This window comes from Sphaerodactylus townsendi, linkage group LG02, assembly GCF_021028975.2.
Source record: "Sphaerodactylus townsendi isolate TG3544 linkage group LG02, MPM_Stown_v2.3, whole genome shotgun sequence".
NCBI classification, from domain to species: Eukaryota; Metazoa; Chordata; class Lepidosauria; order Squamata; family Sphaerodactylidae; genus Sphaerodactylus; species Sphaerodactylus townsendi.
Genome location: NC_059426.1, coordinates 28,564,599 through 28,571,758, shown reverse-complemented (window position 1 = coordinate 28,571,758; position 7,160 = coordinate 28,564,599).

The following is a 7,160-nucleotide window of genomic DNA, read 5'->3' as shown; positions in this document are numbered from 1 at the left end:
TGTGGTTCTGGTGGGTGGATTTCCATGGTCAGACGAGCAGGGATTGACTTCTATCCGCCCCGTACTGTGGAACCTCGGTTTTCATTGCCTTCGGTTTTCATCAATTTTTTCAGTGAAAAATTTGTCTGGTTTTCATCAATTTGCCTCGGTTTTCATCAATTTGCAGTAAGGTGCAGGGGTTTGTGGAGAAAAATCACCCGGACAAAGCTGTAGCAGGCCGTATCTGCAGCTTGTTTAATGACAATGTCTTGCCCCATTTCAGACAAATCTTAAAGAGGCGTCAGAAACAGACCTCTTTGGACAGCTTTCTGGTGCGACATTGGTCCACTGGCTCTGAAGCTGGTCCTAGTGTTATTGTCTGTTACTGTTGTCAGCATTAAACACTATGTTCATTCACCAAAAAAATGTGTTTTTGGTATGTTTTTTGGAGTGCCTAGAACGGATTAATTGGATTTACATTGATTCCTATGGAAAAGTTTGCCTCGGTTTTCATCGGTTTCAGTTTTCATCTATTCTTTTCGGACGGATTACTAACGAAACCCGAGGTTCCACTGCATTGTTCTTTCAGAGAGGCCGTCTATCCCACAATACAGATCAGAGGGGGGAGAACTTGCCAAGATGGTGACAAGCTAACAGCTCATATAATAACCTCCTGATATGTGACTGGTTTCACCTCTTTTGGCCCAGTTCTCATCACTTAAAAATGCCATCCAGGGGCAAGAAGAGGACTCAGACCAGTCTCAGCGATGATTCCAGGATTCGTAAATCCAGCAAGAAAGGAACAGATGAGGTCCCTCATCCATTATGGCAGAGGGCATCGATAGTACATGCAGAGGAACAAGCACATGGCTTGGTTTGGTTCCCTTTTGAAGTGAATGAAAAAGACCTGCTTGCCCGAATTATGGAGTGGCCTTCACGCTAACAAAACTGCACACAATTAAGTTAATTTTTCAATTATTTTGGGGCAAAAAAAGCATAATTCCTTTATTGTTTGTTTACTACAGATGTTTGCTACTAGAAGCCGATAAGTCAGAATTAACTATTTTACGTTAAATTAGCTATTTAAGTTTACCTTAATCTCACGTGTCTTAGTTTAAAAACAGCACTGAGAACAGCCTTGTTGCTGTTGCATACTTAATGGGTTTAAGTGTGTACTAATTAAAATAAAATTGCAAACAATTAAGCTTTTTCTCCAAACAAATCTAGGTACTTCTGAGAATAGTCATCGAGTGTGTGTTAAAAGCATACGGAGTTGGGCCTAAGAAACAGTAGTTTATTCTTACCTCTTTGTTCCCGTAGTCCTCACATATTCACGCGTAGTTTGAGATGGGGGCGGGGTGGGGAAGGGAGAAGAACTCCTGGCTGATAGTGAAGGTTTGGATCCATGGAGACTTTGTGGACTTCTGCAGGAGAGGAGGAAAGCTCACTCTTTTGAATATGGTACAGTCATAAATGTTTCTTCATGAATGTCATAAATGGCATACAGAAACAACAATCGCAGGTTAGCACTCATGATTTCAGCCAGACTTCAGCCTTATGTCCTCCTTGGTTCTCAACCTTCCTAATGCCGCGACCCTTTAATACAGTTCCTCATGTTGTGGTGACCCCCAACCCTAACATGTATCCATTTTACAGATGGAGAACACTGATGCAGAGAGTCTTAGGCGACCCCTGTGAAAGGGTCATGCGACCCCCAGGTTGAGAACCACGGTCCTTGAAGATTCCAAAAGGCTGGCTCAGTGGTAGAGCATGCGCTTGGCAGGGAAAGGGTTCCAGGTTCAACCCCCCACGTCTCCAGTTAAAAGAATTGGGTTGTGAGGAATGTAAAAACCTCTGCCTGATAACCTGGAGAGTCTCACACAGAGTATGCAACACTGAAGAAGAAGAAGAGTTTGGATTTATACCCCCCCTTTCTCTCCTGTAAGGAGACTCAGGGTGGCTTACAAGCTCCTTTCCCTTCCTCTCCCCATCACAGACACCTTGTGAGGTAGGTGGGGCTGAGAGAGTTCTGAAGAACTGACTAGCTCAAGGTCACCCAGCAGGAATGTAGGCTTGCAGAAACACATCTGTTGACTAGGACCAACGCTATGAGGCAGCTTCTTTTAATAACGTATTTTCTCTACTTTAGTTCTTTTCTCTTTATAAAACATTTATATATCTGCTTCATCCAGTTACAGATGTTCTGTGATCTGGGTAAAGAAGGAATCTAGTGAGGTGAGATCTTTCTCTTTCAGAGCCTTACATGTTCTGCTCTGGAGACTCATCTGGTTCAGAAGGGTTTAATTAGCTGTATTTTTCAGCGTGCCCTCCTCTCAAAAATTTAATTGTTTCCCAGTGTTTTCTAGGATGCCAATATGATAATGGATTAGTGCAATAGCCATAGAGATTTCAGATTGCAAAGGACTGCACCAGCCCCCTGTTCTAATATGTTGCACTCACACATTGGATATTAAATTCTGCTTCACTGCAAGCTTGTACATACTAGCAGAATTGATTTCAGTGAAAAATCTTTTCCCTGCGGACCCACAAAGCCCACCCCAATCTCTGGAATTTAGAGAACTATGCAAAAAGTTATTTGCACTAAAGGATAAAGGTTTTGTACTTAGGGACCATGAAAGTTGTCTTACAGTGAGGTGGACCTTTATTCTGTCAGGCAGTGGCTCTCCTGGCTGTCAGACGGAAAAAATGGTTTTTCGTAAGCCAACTGCCACAGGAGATCCTTAAACTTGAGATGGTATGGATTGAAACAGCCCTGCTTGCAAAGCATGCGCTCTCTCCCGGGGTCATGCCCTTTCCCGTTGGTTTATGTTGCTGTTTCTACACTCTTCCACTCATTCCAAATATTGCAAGCGAAGTAACTTCCAAGACTTATTGGGCTTTCTGAGTCAAATTAGCTTATACTAACAAGACAAAGGAGCTTATAGTGGACTATAGAAGGAATAGTTCAGGAATTCAGCCCTTGACTATAAATGGAGATCAAGTAGAGCGGGTGGCTAGTTTTAAATTTCTGGGCGTCATGATTAAAGAGGACTTGACCTGGGGCGTGCAGACTGCCGTGGTGGTTAAGAAGGCCCAGCAAAGACTGTACTATCTGAGACTTTTAAGGAAACAACAACTGAATGGAAAACTACTGGTGTCCTTTTACCGCTGTGCTATAGAGAGTGTCTTCACCTACTGCATCTGTGTATGGTTCTCCAGTTGCACAGTGGCAGATAGGAAGGCGCTCCAAAGGATGATCACTACTGCACAGAGGATTTATCGGCTGCCCTCTCCCCTCCTTGGAAAGGAACTCTATAATTCCCGCTTCTAAAAAAAAAAGCCCAAAATATTCTGAGAGACCCGTCTCATCCAGCACACTCTCTTTTTGAACTATTACCATCCGGCAGACGATACAGGTCTATCAAAACTAGGACAAAGAGGCTTAGAGACAGCTTCTACTCTAGAGCTGTGGTGATGCTGAACTCCGTGGCTTCGTGTTGATGTGTTTGAGGCTGTGTAGGGATGGGTGGAGGAAGGGGAAAGTGAGGATGGGGTATGAGTCTGAAAATTGTGTGCATCGAGGAATGCTGCTGTAAATTTCGTTGTGCGTGCACAATGACAATAAAAATGCTTATGCTTATGGTGTGCTGTTCCAAGATTCTACATTAATAGTATCAACACCCACACCAGGAGTCTTCTCTGTTATGTGCACCTTTTTGCTATTATATTTACTAAGTCATTATTTTAGCCTTATTTTTCAATCCTCTTTATTTCTCCATTATCAGTCGTCTGTCTCTTGACAGTTTGCTGTTCATGTCCAACTATTAAGTGTCCAATGGTTCAAATATAGTAAACTGTGTGTGTGGGGGGGGGGGGGGGAATCAATAGTCACTGATGTACTGTGTATTGAGGAAAATAATTGTTTATGGCACAGAGCTTAAACTGTGCTGGTAATCACGTTGAAAATACAATATTTATTCATTAGATCAAATTTAATGAAGCCTCCTGGCAGTAATTATAAAAATTACTGTTGCAGCAAATTACTAATGAGTTGTGATGTACCTCCTACCTGTGAGGAAGGACTGGCAGTTGGAGAAACCTGATATCCAGAGTGTTCTTGCGGGGTGGGGAGGGGGGGGGGTGAGATCCTGTGCCCAGGAATCAAGATCAAAGCAGCACAGATAGGAAGCATTGTACCTTAGTAGCACCATAAAATTAAGATGGAAACCTGGGCAGCGATTGCTCAAAATGGCCAGATTACACTGATAGTATATTCCTCCAAGGAAGCCAAGATATATTTGTCATTTTGTATCAGGCTCTGGGATGAAGTAAATTCGTTTCCTATGTCACAGCAGCGTCATCATACAGAGGTTTAATTTTTGTATAAGGTTGCAATTCACTGAAGTAGACCATTGGTCTGTCAAGTTCAGTCTTGTCTACTCTGACTGGCAGGGGCTTTCTGGGTCCCAGGCAGAGATCCTCACATCACCCACTATCTGATCCTTTTAACTGGGGATGCTGGAGTTTGAAACTAGGTCCTTTCACATGTCAAGCAGATGCACTACCACTGAACCCTCTTTGGGACTTGGCTAGTGAATCCTCCCATGGGAGACTGAATCCTCACGTGACAGACAACATCCAATAGGACTGTTGTTCAAGATTCAGAGAGTAATAGTTGACCTTAATGATCTCTGTGCAGCCCCAAATATTGGTTTCATCATCTTAGATCCTTTTTGAGGTCTGGCTAGTTGCTAAAGAGGCTACCTGGCTTTTGTCATCTTACAGAGCTATCACTTCATGTGGTAGATATCTGGAGATATCCGCAAAGGGAGACAGTTGTTTAGTTCTCTGCCGATCACCTCAGAAATGAAATAACTTGTAACAAGTGGTATATTAAAAACCTAACCGAGAAATATGAACTGTGAAACATCGTCTGGTTGTGTTCTGTTCTAATTACATCATTGGCCAGGCCAGTTCTGCATGTGTGTGGAGAAGGGCTAATCCTTAAACATGTGTATCTACATTCAGTGAAGAAGTCATTAAAAAAAATCAATAACATGTCAGACTCTAGCAGAAATATATTCAGCTGCTTTGTGCTGTCAGAATTCTTTTGAGGCTTAATCTTCTCTCTATATAAAAAGCTAACCGTGAGTTTGTTACTCACGCCCTAACGCGGAAACGGCTGGATGGATCGCCTCCAAATTTGGACACGGCATGGCTGCCCATTGCGGGCATGTTTTCAGATCTTCACCGGGCTCACAGGTCACACTGGAACCCGGTAAAAGGCACGTTTCCCCAAGCCTGCAGCAGACCAATGAGGGGTCGCCGTGCTGGGGGGCGTGGCTTGGCGAACCCTCCTGCCACCAGAATCCCCCAGAAACACACTGGGACAGGAAGGAGGAGCATTCCAAGCCGAGCCATTTGGAAAAGCCGGTACGCTTCTTCCCTTCCTCCTCCCTTCCCTGCCTACCTCCCCACAGTGAGCCGCAGTGAAACCACCAAGGTTTCCAAGGGCCGCCTAGAAAAGGAAGGGAGCGAGTGGCTGCGTCCTCCTGGAGGGGAAGAGCGGTTAAGTTAAATAGGGAGGTCCGCAGTCTCTCGCTTCCCTCATAGCTTCCCTGCGTGGACTGCCGTTGGCAACCTGCTTGCACAGAGTGGCGTTAGGAACAACCAAGCTGGCCCCCGTCGGGGAACAAGGAGGTACTCTCAGCCACACCAACGGCTCCAAAACTCACAGGGAGAGCAAGGAAGAGTGTTCCCACCCAAACAGTCCGACACGGCCGTTACACCTCTCACCTTCCTCCTCCCTTTCAGATCTCACTGCCCTCAACCACAGTGAAGCGTGGTTGGACCTGCTAGTTTGAACTGAAATTCATGAGCTTTCAGAAAGGATAATGCAAGTGCTGATGGATGAGCAAGCAATCTTTGCTTATATAGATGCCTTGGGCTGGTTTTGAAACATAAGAACAAGCCTGCTGGATCAGACCAGAGTCCATCTAGTCCAGCACTCTGCTACTCGCAGTTTCCCACCAGATGCCTTTGGAAGCTCACATGGTGGATGTGAAAGCAGTGGCCTTCTGCTGCTGCTCCCAAGCACCTGGTCTGCTAAGTTTGTTATTGGTGTTGGATTCCAGATTAATTGGAACCTGTCCCTTTTGTACAGACCCGCCTTGTCCCAAAAGGTTCCCCAGTTCCTAACAAATCTGTAACCCTCTGCTTTATACCACCTTCTCATCCATGCATTTAGACACTGTATCTCTGCTTGCCTAGCTCACTCTCCGCGTGGAACAGGTAGCATTTCTGAGAATGCCACCTTGGGGGTCCTGGACTTCAGCCTATTACCTAGCAGCCTAAATTTAGCCTCCAGAACCTTCCGGCTACAATGTCGTTGGTGCCAATGTGGACCACAACTGCTGATTCCACCCCAGCACTGTCTATCAGCCTATCTAGACGAAGATACAATATTAGGAGAAGAGGAGGAGTTTGGATTTATACTCCACTTTTCTCGTCTGTATAGAGACTCAAGGTGGCTTACAAGTTCCTTTCTCTTCCTCTCCCCACAACAGACACCTTGTGAGGTAGGTGGGGCTGAGAGAATTCAGGAGAGCGGTGATTAGCCCAAGGTCAACTAGCAGGAATGTAGGCATGCAGAAACCCAATCTGGTTCACCAGATAAGCCTCAGCCACTCAGGTGGAGGAATAGGGAATCAAACCCGGCTCTCCAGATTAGAATCCGCCTGCTCTTCACCACTACACCACGCTGGCTCTAGAGCAACAATATACAGAACAGCAATCAAAAACAACCATATACAGTGAAACAAGTAGTAATCCAACCAGTATAGCAATGAAATATCCAATAAGAACATTTAAATAGAAAGCTATAACAACAACAACAACAACAACAACAACAACAACAACAACAACAATAATAATAATAATAATAATAATAATAATGTATTAGATTTATAGGCTGCCTCACCCCCAAAGGGCTGTTTTGTATGGGAATAAAAACTCTTTTCTTCATCAGCAAAAGGAGCTGTATATATAATGTCCCTTTTAAGGAACTGCATAGCATTTTTTGCCTGCAAATGCTGGCTCCTTTGAGTATTGTGCTGTCTAAAAGGACACTCCACAGGGGTTGGATTTGCATTCAATATTCTGCAATAGTGGGCCCCAAAAAT